We start from the raw sequence: 24,324 nt of genomic DNA, 5'->3' as shown, positions 1-24,324 counted from the left end.
TTAGTTTGGACCTAATGCACTTCAAAGCTTGGTCCCGATTAGCGGATAGTCCCATGGGCTTTGATGATCCAGAAAAAGCATTTAGGTCAGCTCAATTGCTACCTTATGCAGTTGAAATTCAGATCAAAGAGGAAGTCACAATCCCAGAAAGGACCCGACAATTCTCCCTGGAAGTGAAAGCTAAAAGAGGACAACATTTGAAAAACCCTGATGCTTACATACATATAAACGCTTCTCTCCAACAGCAAGGGTTGGGGGTAAACCCAACTCCATTAGTCAACATAGAACATGACACCATTCTAATATAGGTGGATAACAGCGACTTAAAGAGTATTACTCTAGCCGCAGGCACCATTATTGGAATGGCGGTTGATGACCGACATTTTTCCATCGATTTAGGTAATGAACTGTTAGGGCCAATCCCCAAGGACTGCTTTGACAGTGACAGTGATGACAATACAACACCAGGCAGGATTTTTACCCGGCATGGGGGGAACTTCCTGGTGTACACTTCTTGCCCTTATGGTAAGGAAGATGTGACTTGTGACTTCAGGAGGGATGAGGTGATTTTCCAGGTCCATGAGGGCTGCCTTTCCCACCTGAAGCCTCCAGTCCAAATCAGCACTCTGACCAGGGACTTCTCCACCCAGCTGGAGGAGGCCGCTGAGATAGCCAAACCAGAAGTCTTTCCAGGCTTCAGGCAGATGGTGGAAGAGAGAGTCAACCTAGCTGATGCCTGTGTGACTCTGGAACAAAAGCAAAAGTTGAAACAAGTTTTCTTGGATTTCCAAGATCTCTTTGTGGTAGACTCATATGACTGTGGTCGCACCGACATCCACACAACAACAATCCCCACGGACCCTGGCATGACTCCAGTGTTTGTGAAGCAATATCGCTTGCCTCTCGCATCAATGGAGTCCCTTACTGAAATAATTAAGAACCTTGAGTCCAGGGGAATAATCCGTCCCGTCCACAGCACCTTCAATAATCCGGTGCTGGGAATATTAAAGCCAAACGGCCAGTGGAGACTCTGCGCTGACCTTAGGGAGCTCAACAACGGGTCCATACTTCCCAACAGCCTCTTCCCTACATTGACCAAGGGCTGGCCCAGATTCAGGGGTCACAGGTATTCACTGCAATAGACCTGACCAATGGATACTGGACCGTGCCGGTCAGTAGGGAGGACCAATACAAGCTGGCTTTTACCTTTGGGGGCCAGCAGTATACATGGACCCGGACTCCCTTCGGATACCTCAACTCCGGCAATGAATTCAACATTTTCCTACATAAGGCCATGCCCGACCTGGGTGCGAGGGGTAACTTGGCTTATGTAGATGATGTCCTCATCAAAAGTTCATCTGTGGAGGAAAACATAGCGGAGATCCGTTATGTTCTGACCCAGTTGAGGGCCGCCGGAGCAAAACTTTCCTTTCAGAAAGCACAGTGGTGTAGAACCCGTGTTAATTTCTTGGGGCATGAGATTACTCCTCAGGGTCTCTGTCCCCAGGAAAAGAAAGTGGAAGCACTTCAGAAACTGAAAGACCCCGCAACTCTGCGGGAACTAAGGAGCCTCCTTGGACTGACTAATTACAGCAGAAAGTTCATTGAGGGCTACGCAGAGTTCACACGACCCCTGATTCATCTCCTGAAGGGGGGGGTCAAGTGGGAATGGGGTCCAGAACAAGCCGAGGCGGTAAAACAACTCAAGAGAAGCCTCTCACAAGCGCCTTGCCTAGCTTACCCTGTCAGAAACAAGGAGTTCTTCCTGGAGACGGGGTTCTCTAATATGTGCTTGACGGCGGTATTATACCAAAAGCATGACAAGGTCAATAAAGTAATCTCCTATGCGAGCAAAACTTTATCCTCTGTGGAGGAAAAATTCAACGATTGTGAGAAGGCACTCCTGGCAACGGTGTGGGCATTGAAGAATTACCGCCCGTTTATCCAGGGGGAACACATCATAGTGGAGACTCCACACCAGCCTCAGCAATATCTCCAAAGTGACAGAATCCGGGCCGGAAATGTGAGTAATTCCCGAATTACTTCCTGGATTCTGTCAATGCAAGGCTTTCCCGTGGAGGTCAGATATGGCCAAAACAAGAAGAGTCCCCTCGCGCAAGGTCTGGCTGACTTGCATGATTGTGCCAGAGAAAACTGTCTCGAGGACGAAAGTCTAAAGATCAAGGACAACACGGAGGCATACCTTAATTCCCCACACAAAGTCTTTGAAGAAGACAAGTGTGAGGGAATGCCCACTGTCTATGTGGATGGATGCTTTTACCATATTGACAACGACGGGGAGAAAGAACTGGTGGCTGGCGTAGGGAATGCATGGGTGAAGGAGTTTCCAGAACCCTCCGCTGGATACAAAATTGGTCCCCGAAGTAGTCAGGTGGCAGAATTGATGGCTGTGCATCAAGCCATCCTCACTGCTGTCCAACATCAACTCCACGAACTGGTCATAATCACAGATTCGGATTATGTACGGAACGGGTTCGTGGAGCACCTGGTTAATTGGAAAACCAGAGGCATGTTATGTGCTAACAAAAAACCCTTGAAACATGGGAAGTTGATCCAAAACATTGATGATCTGGTCACCTCGAATGAGATGACCATCTATTGGAAAAAGATCAAGGGTCATTCCAAAGTAGAGGGACCAGACAAAACTGGAAATGACTTAGCTGATCAGCTGGCCAAAACCGGGGCCATCCAATAGAATCTAATTGAGATTGAGTCCCTGTTGGGGGAAATCCAGGTCACTGCTATCACTAGGTCCCAGACAAATGCTCACGATGATCTTTCAATTGCACAATGGAGCAAGGAGACCCCTGATGCTGATTTGATTACCGCTCAGAAGGGGGATCCAATAATTGGTAAATTTTACCAACACATTGAGGACCCTGAGAACTTTCCCCTGACGGATACCGATTACATTGGGAAAGAGGACCTAAGAGTGTTGTTGAAATGTCCAAAAATGTTCCGAATCCAAGACGGTTTGCTGGTAAGGAATGTTAAGTCACGCCCATGATGCGGCCACCGCCGGTCATAGGGGGTTTCATACAACACTGGAAATCTTAAGAGAGGTTGCATACTGGCCACACATGGGGCAGGACCTTGACCAATACTTGAAGGGGTGTCTTGTGTGTGCACAATTTCAGCCATCATCCCTCACGCACCGTGCACCCCTCCAAAAGACGGGGATGACACTGCCATGGTCAGATTTACAAATCGACTTTGTAGGCCCTGTGATTCGCTCGACTAGAGGAAACAAGTACATGTTGACCGTTACATGCTTGTTTACCAAGTGGGTGGAATGTCTCCCAGCCCCGAATTGCAAGGCAGAAACAGCAGCTGCCTTGATGATTAACCACATCTTTTCCCGTTTTGGTCTACCTCAAAGGATTGAGTCAGACAGAGGTAGCCACTTCACCAGTGAAGTAATGACAAAGATGTGGGAGATACTGGGGGTCAAGAGAAAGCTACACATTGCTTACAGGCCAGCTTCTTCTGGAGCAGTGGAGAGATACAACCAAACCATTGTGAGCATATTAAAGAAGTTTGTGGCAGATTCTGGGCCAAGTTGGGATATCCGATTACCTCTAGTCCTAATGGCCATCAGATCTCCCCCTTCATCTGCAACGAAAATGTCACCATTTGAGTTGATGACTGGACGCAAGATGGTGCTTCCTCAGCATTTGCTCTACAGAACCCAAGAGCAAACGTTGATAAATGCCTCCACAACTCATGAGTATGTGGAGAATTTAAGGAAACACCTTCAGCATGCTTTTGCCTATGCTCAGCGGAATCTAGAAAGATCAGCTGAGAGTATGAAGACCCACTATGACCTGAAAACTTCCAGGAAGGAATATCAGGTGGGGGACCGGGTCTATCTATACAATTTCCAAAGGAACCAGGCCAAACAGCAAAAATGTTTGCCTACATGGAAGGGACCCTTTGAGATTATAGACAAAATCTCCCCTGTGGCCTACAAGATCCGCATCCCCAAAGGCGGTTTGGCAGAGGGGGAAGACAAGTGGGTCCACATTAACCAGTTGAAGTGTTGCCATCCCAGGCACACTCTGCAACAACTGGAGGAATCCTCTGGAATCCTAGAGGGTACTGCTCAGATTAATTCAATTCCAACCCTAAAAGATCCTACATATAGCCTATCAAATTCTGTGTTTCTCAAGTTTATGTGTTCCTGTCTCTTAATTTAAAAAAAAAAAAATGTGCATGTTCATATCGGTTGAGTTCTAAAATATATATGCCACCCCACTATATCAATGGTGGGGGAAAAATGTCTATGAATAGGTATTGCCGCTCTTCCTTTGTCGTCCTAGGAGAAAGAAAACCTTGAGACTGGCCAGGGAGGACGATCCGGAGACCGGGAGCAGAGACGCAAGTGGCCCAGTGTACCGCCCAATACTCCCATCAGGACCGGCGAGGAGAACCGACTGATCCACCCCTGATGGAGGAAAGGATGCTGAACTTTGTCATCTGCGGAATTGGAAGAAGATGATGCGGACCTCCGAGCACGTGGGTCAACATCCTTAGCACCCGACATCCCCTCGACTCAATCCAAGTGCAGTCGGGCGGGGGGGTTGTTGGGTGTTCTGACCCACGTTTGGACTATTATGCTACAACATTTGGTGCTGTGGGCTTAGGAAATCCATGATTGCCGAAAAAGCCTACATGTGCGCCAGAATCTATGAAAACCGCGCAGTTTGTGCGCACACCAAAATGGTCGCCTGACTTGCCACCCCCCGGTGGGGGTGTGCTGGGTCAGAAGAGCCATGAGTGAAATGGGGTGCCAAAGAGAAAAACAGCAGTGCCTGTTCGCTAGAAAGCACTTTAAAAATCACCCTTTGTTTCTCTGAAGGCAAGCTCAGAATGCCCATTTCAAACATTGCAGAATATCCAACAATCTCACTGAACACCAGCAGACATTTGACAGAATAAAGTCTTGTGGGCATACAAAATCTGGAAAGAGGATGAGCCTAAAATAATGTTCATAGCAAAACTGGCTGAGCTGTGGATTTCAGCAGTTTAAGTAAATTTGGACTGAAAGACACTAAATATCTAAATGTTTAAAAGAAATGAGTGACCTACTTTTGAGTGTCACATCAATTGTTTAAATGTCATAGTTTTAAACTTAGAATCAGCATTCTAGCTGCATATGTAAAAATTGTCTTGACTTAAACTGGGGAACAAAAAGTGACATTTTATCTGAAACCTGGCTTAATGAAACTGAATTCTGCCCACCAGCTACCCCCGACAGGAGTTGAGACTTGCACAACAGCTGTGTTCCCAGGCCTAGCTGCCTTTTGCTGTTCCCACCAAAAGGGATATGACACTTCTCTGATTGAATTACCTGGGCTCTGCAGGAAATTGAACAAAGCCCTGTCCTGACTCAGGCAAATGTTTTATTATGGGGGTCGTAGAAGTGGCTTCCTCATGGAAGGAAAGGGGAGGAGCACTGCCTGTGAGAGCAAGCTGGCTTGGCAGAACTGGAAAAACCAGAAATTCAACCTTGTGCTGGGGGAAACAACACCCCTTTGGGGCCTGAACATAAATCTAAAAAGATGGATCATTCATAGAGCGGACTTGTGAAAATTTTATAAGTGATATCATTATTCTTGTTATTTTTCTGTGCACATTTGAAGACGTGGTAGGACCCGGTGGTATGTTCAGGGGGGTTTTAGCGGAAAAGAGGATATTACTCTAAATGTATGTATGTTAAAAATCTGACACTCCACCACCTAATGCCCACACACCATGGGCACATCTGTGTAAATGCGGGGAAAAATCCAATATTGGTAACCCGACTAAAAAGTGAAATATGTTGCCATTTTTGAACCCAAGCTCCTAGGAAGAGCAGATTTGGGACAGAGACTACCTCATGTGATAGGTAATATGTACATGCAATGACAAACCACTATGTATTTGAGAAATGTGCATTTTAAATCAAATATAGATTTGTGGGCAAACTGACCAGGGGAGGATCCTCTGACCCATAAAACCTACAGCATCACTCTGACTCACAGTTCCTTCCCCAATCATGGGAGAGGGGAGAATTGGGCCAATGACAAGTTGAAAGAGGGGCTGGCTAGTGATGCTGCACACACACCCACTTTCAAAACACATAAAAGCAGACAGTCAGGACAGATAGAGACATTCAATTCCATTTGCTGCGGAGCATGCTGCCGGACCATACAACATCCAGAGATCCAGACTTCAAATCCATCAATCTCCAGAACCTGTAGCAGTACTTAGAAAGCAGAGCAGTATCCAGAATCCAGAGAGGCTAGACCAGCAGAGCAGAGCTGACCCAGACCGCTGTTCGCAGAACCAGAGAGCTGAACCGGAGTCCAGTCCAAAACCTGTTGACCAGATCCGTGGCGAGGCCTATTTCTAAATATATTGTGAGTACCTAGCAGAACTGTGCAGAACCAATCTCTTAGTTAAAATAATATAATTCAAACTATTATAATCTAAGTAGAACTGCCTCCTAGTTGTCACCTGTCATTTGCAAAGCTGTCACCTGTCATTTTCTATCTGCAAGCTGTAACCTGTCGCTTTGAACTTTTAAAATTTCAAATCCAAAAAACTACCTTTATTTAATCGTCCGTATCGTAATCACGATTCTCGCACTCGCGAATTTTACCGCGATTTGCGATTTGGTTAAAAATCCAGCCACGTGTGAAAACAGCAGCTTCCTTGCTTTCCTTGCTAAAAATTCGTTTGCCTCTTAAGAACCATCCCTGAATCATTGCTAGAGTGAGCCTGGACTAATATTAACTAGATACCACTCACCCTGAACCTCTAGAGGGAATTAAAAGCATTTTAGCATATTTTTCACTTCATTGCCAGCACATATAAAAGCATTTTAGCATATTTTTCACTTCATTGCCAGCACATATAAAAGCATTTTGGGCCTGTGTTTCAAACTTCTGTAGTCTAAGCTTGCTGGGGTGAACTGAATTACATTTGATTGCATTTCTGAGAACTGTGTGCTTTCCTTCCATTTCCTTGCATTGCATAAAGGGGGGAGTGGATTGCCAGAGAAAAGTGATTACATTGTTTTGTTGAAATCATATTGAGTATTTCTGTACTGCAATTTCATTCCACCCTGCATCCATTTGAAACCACAAAAGTATTGTTGCTATCTTATCCATCCTATAACCACTCATCATTGATTATAAAAAAGTGTGCTAGTGCCGGACTATCCATTATTTATTACTGCTCAGATTAAGTGTGATATTCAATTATTAATTTATTATAAAGTGTGATATATATATCTATTGTTTAAATTATCAAATAAACCCTTTAAACTTGCAAAACAGAACTACTTCTTGGCTCAGTGGGGTCAGGGGGATTCCAAGAGAGGGGTGTTATATAGGGGTAGTCATCCAGAACGCATGAACTGGACGTAAAGATATATCAATAAGGGTTTCCATTCAGTATCCCAGACTAGGCATTGACTTAGCTGTAGTGTTGAATTGAATCCTCTTACAGTTTTAAGAAAAAAAATCCAGGTACCACCCACTGTCTGGGGCACACTTTAGACTGGGTCTCCACCTTGAAGGTTGATTCTAGGGAATTTCAAGTGCTTCCCTGTCCCTGGTCAGATCATTACTTTGTACACTTTACTGTACAAGCGGATTTCCAGAGAAAAGTTAAGGGTGGTGCTAGCTAGAAACCTTAAAAATCACACTCTAGAGTAGATTGAACCCTGCTGGGCCAAGTGGGCCCCAACTACTCTGATCAAAAATCCTCTGATGAGTTATCAAAGATTCTCTCTTCTAATTTGGAGAATATCTCAAACAAGCTGGCCCCACTAAAACATTCATATAACTCTTCACTCCCCCCCTGACTTCCCTTCCCTACCCTCCTCTCCTACCCTTGCCCCCTCTCCTTTCCCCCGTCCTCTCTCCTTCCCCTCTGACCTTCAATTGGTAACACATACTACTTAAGAGCAATGACGACACCAGACCACTCCCCCTTCTCTTGCCCTTCCCCCCTCCCTCCCTCCCTCTACCTCAAATCCTACAACATAACTCCCTTCACCTACCCCCTCCTCGACCATCCCACACCCCCCCCTGTAAATAGTTCTACTCATTGTTCTAATGACCTGTTCATGTTTTTAAATATGCTTCTCTCACTTTTGTACCTGTTGTTATACTGTAAAGCGCTTTGGCTTAAAGCGCTATATAAATTCAATAAACATAAACATAAACATAAACATAAACATGAACATAAACATAAACATAAAACAGAGAACACGCAAGACAGTAAATAAAATGAACTCCTGGTTTACCCATGAGTTAAAAACTCTTAAATCCTCTAAACTTAAACAGTTTTATAAGTGGAAACTTAATCCCACTCCTTTAGCAGTGGCAGCCTAAAAAGAGGCAGCCAAAGTATATAGGCTACCGATAGTTGGCGCTAAAAATCATTCTTTCAATACGGGAATACAGAGTGCACAGTCAGATATCAAAGAGCTCTTTAAGATTCTTAGGGAACAAGAATCTACGTGCTTTCCTGAATCTGGCTTGCTAGTGAAGGATTCGGCCTGGTGCTACGCAATCCAGGAAGCCATGCAGGGCAAGCTGAATGGCATCATGGTAGATATTGCCTGGAAAAAAGAGAGCCAAGCATTAGCATCAGGAGATGGTTCAAATCTGTTTTTTGTAAGATGCCCGTCTGTCCCTCATTTTAGTTTCTCTGCTATAGCAGTCACAGAACTGGCTACCATTGTGGAGCAATTAATGGATACTAAGTGTAAGGGTGATCCCTGCTCAGCTGTTATCATTAAAACCTGGCTACCCATTCTTCTAGAAACCATTTGTAAATTTGTGAATACATCTTTCATGGAGGGCTCCGTGCCCCAGGATTTAAATAAGGTTTGGTTAACTCCCATCCTTAAAAAACCTGGTTTAACAGTGGATGTGCCACTTAACTATAGGCCTATCACCAATACCCCCTTCCTACTTAAAATTCTGGACCGGGTGGCGTATGTCCAAATTGCAGACCACCTTAACACATTTCCTATTCTTCATAATCATCAATCTGGGTTTAGGCAGGGGTTTGGGACAGAGACCGCACTGCTCGAATTCAAGTGCAGGCTAGAACGCATGGACAAAAAAAAGACATCCATATTGATGCTGCTGGACTTGTCGGTGGCCTTCGAGCTGGTGGACCACTCTATCATGGTCACCAGGTTGAAGGATGTTGCTAATTTTCTGTCAGCAGCAGCTCAGTGGATATCATTGTTCCTGAGTAATCGGGACAATAGTGTCTATTTTGAGGAGGCAGTAGCCCTACCGATAATCCTAAATTATGCTGCTCCGCAGGGATCATGCATCTAGCCTTGCCTGTATAATATCTTTACAGCACCATTCTTTGTCCTTCCAGAGCAAGAGGGGGTTATGTTCACAAACTATGCCGATGACACGCAATGCTTCAACCCCATTTCTGGGATACATGAAATCGACAAAGCTCACTTGAACAGGATTTACACGCTTATAGAGGGTTGGATGGTTTTAAATAATCTGGTTTTAAATAGGAATAAGACAGAGCTTTTGATTGTTGGATCCCAGAGCATTATACAGAAACTCGGCCGGCCTACAAGTGATTGCACATTGGGGACTCTATAATAGCGCCTCAGAAGAAGGTTAAGACACTAGGTGTCATATTTGACCAACATCTTAATATAAAGGCGCATGTTGTGAGCTTGGTGTCAGCCTCAGCCTTTTATATCAAGCTTCTAGCCCACCTCTGACCTATTATCACCCAAATCAACACGGAGACCATTGCAAGAGCAATCGTGGGGGCCAAGAAAGACTATTGCTGCAGCCTGATTGCGGGAATTAATAAAACAGACTGTAACAGGCTGCAGGTGATTCAGAAAGGGGCTGTACTTGTGGTGATGGGACTTGCCCGGTATCAATGGCCAGACGGGCACTACATTGGCTCCCTGTTGAGTCAAGGCTCCTGTTTCGTCGACTGGTTAACACACATAAATGTAGACAGGGCAAAATGCCTGCTTATCTTCAGGATCTTCTTATAGAAAAAACGTACAGGAGAACTCTCAGATCGAGTAATCAGGAGCAGCTAATGCTTCCTAGGTGTATGATATGATATGATAGTTTATTTATATAGCGCCTTTACACAAAGTGTTTCAAAGAGCTTCAAGGCAAGGGAGGGAACAAGGGAAAATACAATGACATTCTTACAGGCCATGAACAGTAAGGATGTGAAATTAACTATCGTACTCGGCCAAAAGCTAAGACCTAGATAAGGAAGGGAGGAGGAGAATGGGACGGAAATGGAAACAGACAGGCGACTACCGTACTAGGCCTGATGACATTTCTGGTAAAGCCGGAGAAAACAAAGGTGAGGGAGAGGGGTGCAGAAAGGGAGGGGAGGAACAAAACAAGCGACTATCGTACTAGGCCTGATGACATTTCAGATAGTGCTGGAGGGGGGCGGGGCAAGTATGTGTAGGACCTTTAAGGCCTCCAAGGGAGTGTTCCACATTGTAACCTCTAAGGCATGGAATGACCTGCCTTTGGAACGTAGGTGTCTAAAGTCGACAGATGTTTTTAAGAAGAAACTAAAAACGCTTCTGTTTGCGTGAATTTGCATGTACGAATTGGAAGATGCTCTGGAGTTGTTGTTTCTCTGACCCGATTGCTACTCACATAGCCCTGATTTGTTTGTCTGTCTCTATGTTTGCTGCGCCCTTAAGCCTACAGGTCCATGGTGTGCACAATATAAATACATAAAGTAAAGTATAGTAAAGGGACCCACAAACTAGTCCCAACCCTATTATGTAAGATGGTCTACGTTTTGTATTGCACATGCATGGCAGTAAATCTGAGACATTCCCCCTGACATCTGCAACAATCAAACCGCATAGACTGAAAGACTTCACATGGGCCCCAAAATCCATATCATATTTGGGAGTGGACATCTCTAGAAATGTCAAAACCCTTCAGAGCTGTAATTCCGGATCTGCATGCCCCACCTGATAACTAAGTTGCAACACTGGGGGCACACTTACGCACTACAGCAGGCAATTTGTTTTAGAGCTCAACTCAGCAATCACAAAATGTATGTGGCACTCAGGGGCTGTACATCTGAAGTGTTCTGACCTTACTAAACCTTAAGATTTCAGAATATTTTGGACGGTGGCACAGGCTCAATATGCATCATATTGGTTCGTGGAGGTGCACGCATACCCACATGTCATAATTGAGAAGCATGCGACTAGAGGCAGTGACATCAGATCCCTATTGCTACCTTCGGGTATTCAGGTGTGCGCCCATTTAACTCAGTGAGTGTAATGCTTTCGGCATGGAGTAGAATCTGCCGATTGATGAAAGCGGAACGTCCATACAGAAGAGAAATCCCCTTTGGAATTGCTTGCATGCTCCTCCCACCTCAGACGCAACTATTATCAAACCTGGATAGAGTATGTAGATGGCTGCTTTGTCGAAGCACGTGATATCCTGACCACTAGTCTCCGCAAAACAAAGCACAATTACGGCTGCAGTACTGTAGGCTGCATGGTGCATACCAGGAAAAATGACCTAAGTTCCCTGTAGAGCCTGACTCTGACACCCCTCCTTTTGTATATCATATAATCTGGTGGCTGTCGTAAAGTTGTATCAACCCTTTACAAGTTAATAATCAATCAAAGACCAGGGATGCCATACAAAAACCGTGATAAATGGCCCATACATCTGAACACTGAAATAATAGATGATACCTGGCATGTGACATGTAAGCTGACACGTGTATTATCCCTAAACTCGTACTTCAGACTCATTCAGTTAAAGATACTGCATAGATACCAATATACACCAGACAGACTGCACCTGTTCACACAAGAATCGACCGGCAACCGCCCTTGCTGTGGTGGAAATGAAGTTAAATACATACATATGCTGTGGTCCTGCCCTTCACTCAGTGCATTCTGGTCTGATGTGTGTTCTGCACTCGAAAATATTACAAGGAGCAACATTCATGTAACTCAGCTTGCATGTCTCTTCAGTGTCTTTGACAGAACTTCTCAGGGCACGTACACATTTTTAAACCGCCGTCATTTACTAACGAAGAGATGTGTGTTACGAAATTGGATGCATCCACAAACCCCTGGTCAAGAAAAAATGGATGAAACGTTTGGGCTAATGAGAAAGAGGAACTATGGGCAGCAATGCTACCTAAGACGATCCAATCAAAAGATAGCTGGGGCTCCTTCAGGACATACCTGATAGGTTGGAATGAATCACAGAACTGAAGTGCACTGACACTCCTCTATGTTACCAAAGATATGGGTCTCTACTAAACTGTCGGTGATCAGTGTAACTGCATTTTGCATTACTTTCTTTTAATGAACAGTTTCTTTTAACTGTATGAAATGCCAAGTATGTAAATGCGGTATATATATATATAAATTTGTTTATGCTGTAATAGATGTTCCTATAACCACATTAAATTGTTCTTAGAAACACTGCTTGTATTTCAACCCTTGCAATTTTGGGAGGATTCAAAAGTTAAGAGTGGTGGATCATAGATATAAACATATAATGAAGACCCTGAAAATCTGTGTCATTCAAGATAATGCCTGGGCGGAGGTTTCTGCTTATTAGAGAAGGTCCAGATGAACACAGCAGATGCCTAGGGTGGTCGTAAACAACAGCCTTTGTAGACCTCTGCTCAGCTTTTCAATGTTAAGCAAGGCACACTTGCATGGGGAAATACCCTGTGTAAATATGCCACATCCCCTTACTTGACTGGCTGTGTAAGCTATTTTTATATTATGGTGTTGGGAGTCTCAGGTCAAACTTCGAACAGAATTGCACCAGTTTTTAGATGGTTTAATTCTAGGAAGCTTTTGGCGGGAGGGGTGTGTCATGTGATTCTCTGATACCTGCGTGCCTAAGAACGTGGAGGTCCAGGAGAAACTTTTCTGGAGGTCATCTCCACAGGGTAGGGCAGCACATAGCCCCTCTCAGCATGATTTCCACCCAGAGCTCCAGTGGAGCAATCATCAGAAATTAAGCCATGAGGCAAAAAATTGCAACTCAACCCAGAAAGGGATCCTGTTCTGTTATGATATGAAATGATATGATTGTTTATTTACATAGCGCCTATACACAATGTGTTTCAAGTCCCTTCAAGGCAAAGGAGGGAACAAGGGAAAATACAATGACATTCTTACAGGCCATGAACAATACAAATTTGAAATTAACTATAGTACTCGGCCTGGTGACATTTCAGATGCATTGAGATGCATTGAGATTTGATTGCATTACATCATAATGGGTTTTTGCATGTTAAATGTATTTGTGGTGTTTTCTATTTTATTGCATGATATTGATGTGTTGTGTATGTTTCTTGGATGAGGGTTTTATCCTAATACACCCATGAAGATGATGCGGCAATAAGTAGCTATTTGAAGTTGCCAGAATCCGGGTCTTCGTTGTCATGGCGCATGCTGCTTCTCTCCTTACATCAGCTGTGGATTTTAAATAGCCATAACTATCACGGTCAGAAAATAGGGAAAGTGGTTTAGGGTGGAGATCAGAAGGAGAAAAATCAAGGTTTAGATTTCACTTCATCACTTCTAAAATTGTCCTGTCAATGCAGACCCACATCAATTGCCACACAAAAGCCTCTGGTGACCTAAAAAGAGTTATATCCCCCTACTTTGGTGTTTGATTTTATTGTCCCTAAGACTATTATGAATGGAAACATGGCATGAGCCTGTCTTGGTAATTGCCTTTGCCAGAGGATACAAAACATGTCAATATTCCAGAAAGTATATTAGCACACCAATTGCTTTATTACAAAAGGACTGACATGTCTGAAATATATATCTTCAATTCTGGTGATTATACCTGCCATTTAGAAAATATGTACTTATAAGGTTGCCATAGTGTTAGTCACTTTAAAGAGTGAATTGAAAACTATTTGTTTTCCACAGAGATAACATATTTAGAATATTTATATTTTGTCTGTGGAGTCAAAAAAGCGGGTTGGGCCAAAGGACAAGGCACCAAGGGGAAAAGCATGTTTTGAAGCAGGCCTGGTTTTGAGTTTGGCAACCTTATTGGTATTAGCCCGGAACTGGAAGCAGGAGGTCGCTCCTACCCATCATGAATGCTTATTTAAAATTTGGCACATCTTGGCTATGGAATCGGTTACCCATACAATCCAGCGAGACACCCAACAGTTTAAAACAGAGGAGGAGTATCAGATTCAAATGTGCCTGCAGAACTTTCGAATTTTGGACATTGCATAAATTACTTTGAATCAATCGATAATGACTGAAAACCTCTTTGTATCATATGCATGATAAGGTGGAGCAGCCCTGGGGGCAAAGGGGAGGGAAGGGGGAGGAGGGTAGGGGCAATGCTTTCTTGTTTAAATAGTAGTATTAATGTGGGCTCATTCATGAAAAACCCTTAAAGAAATGCACCCTACAACTTGTCAAACAGATGTTCTCCCTTCTAAAATTGTCTTGGAACATCCAGGTAGTGTTGCACCTTTCCTGGCTCGTTTTATGAATGCCTCGTTCTCTCATAATGATGTGCCCGATCTTCTAAAAAATGTAACTGTCACCCCACTATTAAAAAAACCTAATCTAGATCCTGCAATTTACTCCAATCTTAGACCCATCATTAGTGCTCATTTTTTGTTGAAAGTAGTCGACAAAGTAGCTGCTACCCAATTTAAGATACATTTGCAGAAGTCAGGCATCTTACACCAACGACAATCAGGCTTTAGGACTTCACGTGGGACAGAGACCGCAATGCTTGTTCTACAAATGGAAATGTTGGACATCATGGATGAAAGCAAATCGGGGCTGCTGATGCTTTTAGATCTCTCAGCGGCCTTCGATCTTGTAGATCATTTTAAACTCTTAATGAGAATCGAGGAAATCAGCAACTGTTTTGCCAACACAGTTGAAAGGTTTTGGGCATTTCTTAGCAACAGGATGTCCAAGATCGTGATGGGGAAATGCTTTCTCGAATCCAGAGACCTTCACATGTGGAGTTCCTCAAGGAGTATGTTTATCCCCTGCCCTCTTCATTGTTTTTTGTTGTCCGTTGTGTGACCGCTTAGATTCTATTGGGCTTGACTAATTATGCTAACGACACTCAGCTTATCTTTAGACTGAGTGGAGATTATGCAAAAGATCCCTGCTTTAATGCGTCCGTTTCTGAAAAAATACGAACATGGATGGCAGAAAATGGGCTATGTCTTAATAGTGAGAAGACTGAACTCCTTGTCTTCGGATCAGCCCAAACGAGAGATAAACTAGGAACTGCCTATGCACATTTTTGCATAGACCAACATCCGATAAAACAGTGAGCAAAGTAAAAACACTTGGCGTCATAATTGAGGCATCACTTAATGCAGATGCTCAAGTTGCAAACTTGTTGAAAAACGTGCAGTAAAACCTAAGGCTTCTGCACCTGGGAAGCCTTTCATCTCTGACATAAACTGCGTCACCTTGGTCAGAGCTTTAATCATGCCAAGACTGGATCATGTAACGCGTTGCTTGGAGGAGCCAGCAAATCATGTGTCAAAAAGCTGCAGGATTTGCAGAATGCCGCTGTTAGTCATAAAAATATGTCCCGAAACATGAGCACATATCACTGCATAGAAGGAAACTGCACTGCCTTCCTGTAGAAGCCAGAATAGAATTGAAAATCAACACCATCATCCATAAATGTCTGTTCGGAGATGCACCCGGATATTTGAAAGAGCGCATTACCATACAGAACTCCACTAGGACTACTAGATCGAAAGATTCTATGCGACTAACATGCCCTAGATTCAGACGGGCGAAGGGAAAAGAATGGTCGTGTCCTGTGAAGGCTGCCTTGGCAAAGAGCAAATTAACAATGAATCTGCACCTTGAAGGAAACTTGACTGCCCTCAAAAAAGCACTAAAGACCATTATTTTCTTTTAAGTAATTATATCTGCCTTATGAACTGCTACCCCTCTGTCCCTTTCTCTCATGTCTTAATTAATCTGTCTCCTCCGTGCCCTGATGCCTTCGGTCTATGGCGCATAAGAAATAAGCAAATAAGCAAATAAAATAATGTAGTGGAGAAATAAAGTCCTTAGCAATGTTGTCCTCCAATGGTGTGGTGGATGCATCTGACAGCATTCTTGGTGGTGCAAGTTGTTCGTCACCATGACAGAGAGAGCAGTAGCATGAGAAATAGGCCAATCCACAGCCAGTGCCACCAGACACAGTAATCAGGTTTGTGTAGACTCTACTCCGCCTATCACTGTGCTGGAAATTGTGGCTGTCCCTCCATACGGTAGCAGCCATCATGATCACCCGTTTTATCATTTTGGCACCGTTCCCTGAATTTGCTGGGTAATTGTCAGCAGAGAGCAGCTGGAGGACAGTATATTCCAACATGAAATGCACTTTGCACTGTTCCATGAATCAGGGTTTGGTCTGCAGTGCAAAGTCACCTTTTAGCAGTGCAAATTCACTTTGAAACGGGCAAATATTCCATGAATCGGGCCCAATATCGCGATCATTTAAGAGAGAGTTTTCTCATTGCACATTATTTGCAAATGCTGTCATATGGTTGTTAAAAATCGCATCTTGCTATTAGCAAATGTGTGTATGCATTGCAGGCATGCTCAATAAATAATATTCACTCTTCTGAACTTGCTGCAAACTATTCCAGTGCTTGTTCACACCTGTACACCCCTCTGCTATTGTATTCCACTCGGGTAGGAGGAAGTACTGATAAAACTAGGAAAATCCCACTGTATAAATAAAGTAATGGGGCAGCGCCATTTTGTTTGTTCCATCCTTTTAGCTGCTTTGCCCCATCCATAGGACCGAGCCACCTATGTGCATTGTACCCTCCCCCTTATCGGCCCCCCATTCTTCTGGTTCTACATTGCCTCCTTTTGCCCCTTTTCTTACTGATACGTATCACATGTTCTCAATACTACTCCTGCTCTGCATCTGTCTTGTCTTCAACTCCTGTTACCACTTCTCCCCCTGACCCATATCTGCCTCCTCTTGTACCTCTTCATGCTTGACATCTGTTGCCTCATGTTGCACCTCCTCCCTCCTCATGTTCCACCTACTCCTCCTGCCACACATCGGCCTCCTCATGCGCCCTTGCTGGCCCTCCATTCCAGCCTTCTCATGTTACAGCATCCTGCTAACCCATCTCCTCACTTTCTTGTCCTACATTTGAGTCATTGTCTTGCTGCCCCTGATCACTAGCCTCCCACAGCAATATCTCTTCACATATTGTTCCCATCACCCCCTTCAGCACAGCCAATCACTTCCATAAGAAAGTCAGACTGTCTTACTTCCCCTCCCAAAATCACTTGAGGATCTCCCCCAATTACTGCATGCTGCTGTCCTGTTCTGCTCTGTCCATTGTCCATCTCTTGATGGCATTCCATCTAAATTATTCTCCAAGACTTCCACATCTATGTCCCTGGAGAAGGTGTCAGCCCCAATCTCAATATGCTGTGCATCTAAGATTACACAAGCTCCAGCATCCATCACCTCCTCTTCATATCAAGGCAACATGCTTCCAGGTGTGCTTGTTCATTTTCCTTATTAAATCTAAGAGTTGTGGGAAGCACCAATTTGAATGATTCCACAAGGGTTTCACGAAGGTTTTCATAAAGGATTTTCACATACAGCTTATATTTTTCTTTTTTTGTTGGGGTGGGAGGAGAATGGATATGTGAAGTGATAAAAAGACAATCACAAAGTGTTCACAAAGAGTTTTCATTTTTTCTTTTTAAACTTTATTTTTGGTTTTTCAATCTTCTCACCATACAAAGGCACCTCTAGGGCGCTTAATCAGAGTGAGACAAACACAGCACAGTTAGAAAGAGAAAACAAACCCCCAACTTCATACAACCCCGCCGAGCCACCCCCCACTTTCCCCCCAAGTTCACCCTTACAGGATCCCATGGGTTCCTTCCTTATTTTCAGTTCAAAATTGTCAAGTGCCCTCTTGCGGGTCTGGACTTCACCGCACATCTTCTAGTTCACAGATATATCAGAGTCTGAGGGATCAGCATTTCTTAGCAAATAATTTATGTATGGACCCCAGATATCCGGGGGCGAGCATGCAGCGGTAGGAGTTTTATAAATTCGCATTCAGTGTTTTGACAGTAAACAATGTCTTTTTTCCAGTCTTCAATCTTGGGGAGCGGGCCTCGACCCCATGCCACCGCGATTCTCCTGCGAGCCAGCACCAGAAGCAGGGCCGCAAGTTTTCGAGATGCCGGCTGCAAGTATTTAGTAAGGCAGAGCAGGGCTCCGAGGGGTGTTGGGGTCACTTGTTCGCCAATGATGTCTTCGGTAACTTGTAGAACGGAGGCCCAGAAATTGTGGATTCCCGGACAATTCCAGGCTAGGTGGAGGAAGTCAGCGTTAGCTGCCGCACAGCTGTCACATCGGGGTGACAGTTCTGGGTGATGCTTGTTCCTCTTAACTGGGGTGTAGTACGTCTGATGCACGAAGTTAAAGTGAATCAACTTATGCCGAGTGTTTATTGCCACTTTTTGCGTCTGGCAGAGGATATAAGACCAGTCTTCATCCGATATTGCTTCCTGAATGTCTGTTTCCCATTTTTGCTGCACCTTGGATTTGGGAGGCGCATTGCCTACTATAAGAGATTTATATAACAACAATACCAATCTTCCCTCCCCCTGTGCTTGAATCGTATTGTGTAATAAATCCAATGTGGGTGGTTGTTTGGGAAAGGACGGAAACAGCTTTTGAAGGGTGTGGCGTAGTCTGAAGTAGATGAACACGTCTAACGAGGAGTTGCAGCCTCTATCTTTGGCCATCTGTGGGGTCAGGAACGTGCCCCCAGGGAAGAGGTCACCAAAGGAGTGAATGTTGACCTTGTCTGTCCATATTAGGAACACTTTCTCATTAGTAATGGGAATACCGGGAACGAATCTAATGGGCAATAATGGGGAAAATCTTATTGTCACCCCGTATTTATTAGCTATTTTTTTCCAAATTGCATAGGTGGATAGGACCGTGTTTAGCGTGTTATATGGGACCGGGATCTGACTGATAATAACAGCCCTCAGGAGGTTGGGGGAGGCTAGGGCACGTTCCACTTGCACGTGGGGTCGAACAAAGTGGACCGTATACCAATGACTGAGAAATTGGGCCTGGGCTGCCCAATAGTACTTTTCAATATCGGGAAGCACAAGACCCCCGTTCGCCACCGGCAGCGTAGGTGTGTTGTATGCCACGCGCGCTGGTTTCCCAGCCCACACCAATTCTAGTATTAGGCTCCTGACCTTTTGGAAGAAAGACCTGGGGACCAGTAACGGAATGTTCGTAAACAAATGGAGGAGTTTGGGTAAGATAACCATTTTCGTTAAGGAGGTTCTTCCCCATATCGTTAAAGGTAGAGTTTTCCACCTGTGAATTCGTTCCTGCACTGAATTTAATACACAGACTTAGTTATCCCTATAAATTTCATGATGATTTCGAGACATAAAGATACCCAGATAGCGAACCTTTGAGGTTTCCCATTTAAAACCGTAATCATCTGGGAATTCAGTTGTGGTTGGGGTCAGGGGGAAGATTACGGATTTTGAATGATTAGTTTTGAGACCCGACATTCGACCAAATTTTATGACTTCTCGCATTACCGGGTTGAGATTGGCCTGGGGGTCGCTGACAAATAACATAACATCATCAACGTAGAGGGAGACAATTAATCTATGGGGACCCAGTTTGAGACCTCGTGCCATATGGTTGGCGCGAAGCCTGGATGCCAGGGGTTCCATAATGAGGGCAAATATAAGGGCGGATAGCGGGCAGCCTTGTCTTGTTCCGCGTTCTAGTGTTATGCCTGCAGACTTGGAGTTTCCAAGAGTAATATATGAGCGGGGGCACTATAAAGCAGGGACACTAATTTGATGAAGAATTTGCCTAGGCCCATTTGTGTAAGCGTTGCAAACATGAATGGCCATTCAACCGAGTCAAATGCCTTCTCGGCGTCGAGAAGGACTGCTATAGCCCGTTGTGTTGGATTTAGGGCCTCTATAACGCCAAACAGTCTCCTGATCCCGTAGGTTGTGCTTCAACCCGGGATAAACCCAGCTTGGACTCCGATTATAAGTGCGGGCATAAGAGGCAGTAACCTTGCAGCAAGGATTTTATCTAGAATTGTATTGTCCAGATTAATCAAGGAGATTGGCCTGTAGGAAGCACAATCGTCCAGGGGTTTGCTGGCTTTGTGTAGCACCATTACGTTGGCTTCACGTGATGTGGGGGGAGGAAGCCAAGCTGCGAAGATTCTTCCAAAACTCAGAGCAGAAGAGGGGCTAGGATGGATGCATGGGCCTTGTAAAACTCTGTGATGAGCCTGTCAGGCCCAGGCAACTTGGCATTTGGGAGGGATTTTATTGCCTCCAGAACCTCCTCAACTGTTATCGTAGCATTAAGGGGTTCACGTAGCTCCGATTCAACCCAGTACAGCTCTGTGTCATCGAGGAACTTTTGTATGGTTTCTGGATCGGAGGCCCCTTTAGAGCCATAAAGACCTTGATAGAAGTCTCGAAATACCTTGACAATGTTTTTTTCAGAATATACCAGTCTACTCTGGTCGTCTTTGATACACTCGACTTGAGTGGGGTTTTATCTATAGATAGGAGACGGGCTAACAAGGCGCCTGGTTTCTGGCCTTCGCCATATTGGCGGACCTGATGCTTGCGGCTCGTGAACTTTATTTCTCGTTCAGCTGTTTCCTTAAACTTCAGCAGTTCTTTCTTTATTTCTGCCTGAACATGTGGGTCTTGAGTAGTGGAGGCTCTCATCTCTAGTTCTTTCAAGCGTCATTCGCTACTGGCCAAGTCCTTCCCGATCAGTTTTAATAGGCCATTTTCTTTGGCCAGGCAGACTCCTCGTACAAAGCATTTTAGTGGTTCCCACATGGTGCTGGCCAAGGCGACCGAGTTTTGATTTATTTCGATAAAGCATGTTATTTCCTTGTGAAGTTCATCTGCAAAGACGGTGTCAGTGAGTGCTCCGGGTTTGAATCTCCACCGGAGTCCAGGATTGGTGGTGCCTGGAAGAGTGGCTTCTAGTGTGACCATTGAATGGTCAGAGAAGGAACGCGGCAGGATTTGACTTTCTCCCCAATCAAAAGGGCAGTGGATAGATGCTAGAATGTAATCGATCCGGGAACTAGTGTTGTGAACAGCAAAGTGAAAGGTGTACTCTCTGGCATCTCGATTCTGGCGCCTCCAAGTGTCGGGTAACTCAATCGTGTGGCAAATCTCACAGACTTGGGCACTGGCTTTAGAGGGGTGTCCCGTTGTATTATGGGATTTGTCGAGAATGGGGTCAATTGGCGTGTTAAGGTCCGCTCCCCAGATAATGGTTGTTGCGTTGAACTTCCCCAGCTGAGTCATGACCCAGTTAAAGTTGTTGGGTCCAATAGTATTTGGTGCGTATGAGTTTACTATTACTACCTCTTTCCCTGAGATCAACCCTCTCACCAATAGAGCTTTTCCTTCTGAGTCCTTCAGTGAGTTGATGAGACTAAAGTTCGATTTCCTGTCTATGAAGATTGCAACACCTCTGGCGTACGAAGAATATGATGAGAAATACCTGTGACAGCCCCATGATTTAGCCCAGAGTTGTTCCGATGAAGGCAGGAGATGCGTTTCTTGTAATATAGCTATATTAATTTTGTGGCGTCTGAGATAATGGAGGATTCTCCTAGTCTTTGCTGGATGGTTACTCCCATGGATGTTCCAGATGGCAATTTTAAGTGTTGATCCCGCCTTCTGGGTGGTCAGTTAAGCTCTGGTTTATCAGGACTGGAGGTGTTGACTGGATTCTTGCGATCTGAAGGTGGCCGGAGGGCCCGACTTGTATTGGAGTAGCGAGGAACCTGATAGTTGTTGTAGAATAAGGGTGAGAGGTAGGTAGCGGCCCGGCTGAACTGGAATCCCACCCTTGAGTGGGCAACCCCCAACTAGCCCACAGAGAACAATCCCTTACAAACAGAACAGACAACATAGCAGTGCTAGGGGCGCCGGTGGCCCTCCAAGAGGCGGCTGGCTCCCAACTCTCGTTGCAAATTACAGTCCGTGGTGAAAGAGCCGCTGTATGAGTGTTGTTGAGGCGTCATACCTGGTGCGACAACTATGGAGCTTATGTTTACGGTGGATCTCTCCTCGGTCTGTTACCCCTCTGAGGGAAGTGGTTATTTGGGGCGGGCCGGCAGCCGGCTCTGTCTAGGTATTCGCTGATCTCATCTGGAGGGTTGAAGAACTGCGTTTTGCCTTTTTGCTGAAGGCGAAGTTTCGCCGGGAAAAGCATGGAATATTGGATCTGGTTTTCTTGCAGTCTTCGTTTCACGGCTGTGAAAGTACGTCTTTGCGCCTGGATGGCTTGGGAGAAATCTGGGAAAAAGTGAATCTTATCACCATCGTATTGGAGCTCTCCTTTGATTCTGGCTGCTCTGAGAATGGCGTCTCGGTCCTTATAATTGAGTAGCTTCGCAATGATAGGTCAGGGGTTTGCTCCGGAATGGGTTTTGCATTAGGAACCCTATGGGCTCTTTCGACAACAAAACATTTAGACAGGATTTCTGAACCAAACAGGTCCATGCAAATTTTTTCCACGTATTCCTCCATTTTCAGGGCGGGTTGGTGTTTTCTGATTCCGACTATCGTTATGTTATTACGGTGTGAGCGGCCTTCCAAGTCCTCGTTTTTGGCATTTACGGCCTTCATTTGGGCCTCCAGTTCGGACACTCTGGAGGATAAGGCCGACGTCCCATCATCAAGGTCGGAAACCCTCTGTTCAACAGTGTCGAGTCTGTCAGCATGTTTATCCAACCGATGTTGGAGCAGGTCAACTTTGGAGGAAAGCGAGTCTAGTTTGCTCCCCAGGCTCCCTATCCCCGCCTTGAGATCTAACAGAATTTCTCTGATGTCGAAGTCTTGTGCCACCTCATCTTCGTTGGGTGGACTTGAGTTGGGTGATTGTGGTCTGCTGTTGGAAGAGGACGCTTTGACTGAGGAGCAGCTCTCAAAGTTCAGTTTTCGTTGCAATCTATCAGTTTTCCCCATGATCACGATGGAAGAGGGTGATGAAGTGCCGAGAAGGCGACACGGAGTGAGTTTGGAAGGGCCAGTCAAGAATCTGCTGGGTGAGTTCGTGGCGAGCTTGCCGGAGATCTCTTACGGCTTGCTTTGGCGCGCACACTACAAATTTTGGTTTCGCCTCTGTCTCCGCTATTGTCTCCGAGAGGTGCCGGTGGTGTCGCGGCTGTGGATGAAACGCCAACGTCCCTCAAAAACACCAACCTCTAGATGAACACTTGGGCAATTTGCGGGGACAGGCTCAGCGATCGACGCCGTTTATGGTCTAGAACTGAAGCAGTGACCTTGCGTGGGCTCCAGGGCGTTTTCACTGTCAGCGGCCAATGGTGGGGTGTTTCTGCTGTGATCCGGGGCACTGTTTAATTGACTGGCAACCCGCCGTGGAGTGACGCACATATCCGTAGAAACCTACTCATTCTCGGGGTTCCCGGTGCCTGCCCCGTACCCTCTAGTCTATGGATCTCAGTTGGCCTTTTCCACTGTTGATGGTGACGCAGGGCTTGTCTGTACTTGTTTTATGTATGTGGCCACTAGGCCACACCGCGCCGTTGTGGCCGCAGGCTATGTTGACGCGTGGAAGAGCCGGGAGACCAATCCTACTTATCGTGGGTGCTGACAATTAAGAGGGGCACTCATCGCGCTCGTACCTGGCTTTCCGCTGGCGTTTGGTCATTAGCCTCCGTCGTTCTGGCTCATTCGGGGCTGTCCTCTGGGTCTTCTCCGAGCTCCGTGGCCTCTCAGTGATCGGCCCCTCCCCCATCTCCCAGGAGTCTCGACGCAGCGCGGCCGTGCTCGGGGGGGCCACCGCCACACACTGCTGCCTTGTGACTTCTCTGCTCGGTCTAACGCCTCTGTGGTATGGTCGGTGCCTTTTGTTGTTACAGCCGGGCACTGCCACCTCCCTTACGACCGCCCTGCCTCGGCTTCGCCGTGGTCGCGCTGCCACCAAGATGGCGGAAGTGGTGGTGGGACCTTTCTTGGGCCGCGGTTTGTGGGCAAAAACTCACGCGACAGCCAAGCTCGTTCCAGAGTTGTGCACAGAAACGCCTTAGCTCTCACTGGGTGTTCACAGCAGCTCGACTAGTCACCTCGGAAGCACGCTATTTTCAGGATCTTTGGGGAGCTACACGGAGCTAACAAGAAAGCCGCCATCT

This window comes from Ambystoma mexicanum, chromosome 6p, assembly GCF_040938575.1.
Source record: "Ambystoma mexicanum isolate Mex_15411 chromosome 6p, UKY_AmexF1_1, whole genome shotgun sequence".
In the NCBI taxonomy this organism is placed as follows: Eukaryota; Metazoa; Chordata; class Amphibia; order Caudata; family Ambystomatidae; genus Ambystoma; species Ambystoma mexicanum.
The sequence above is the reverse complement of the archived record's forward strand: the minus strand, read 5'-3'. Positions refer to the sequence as shown.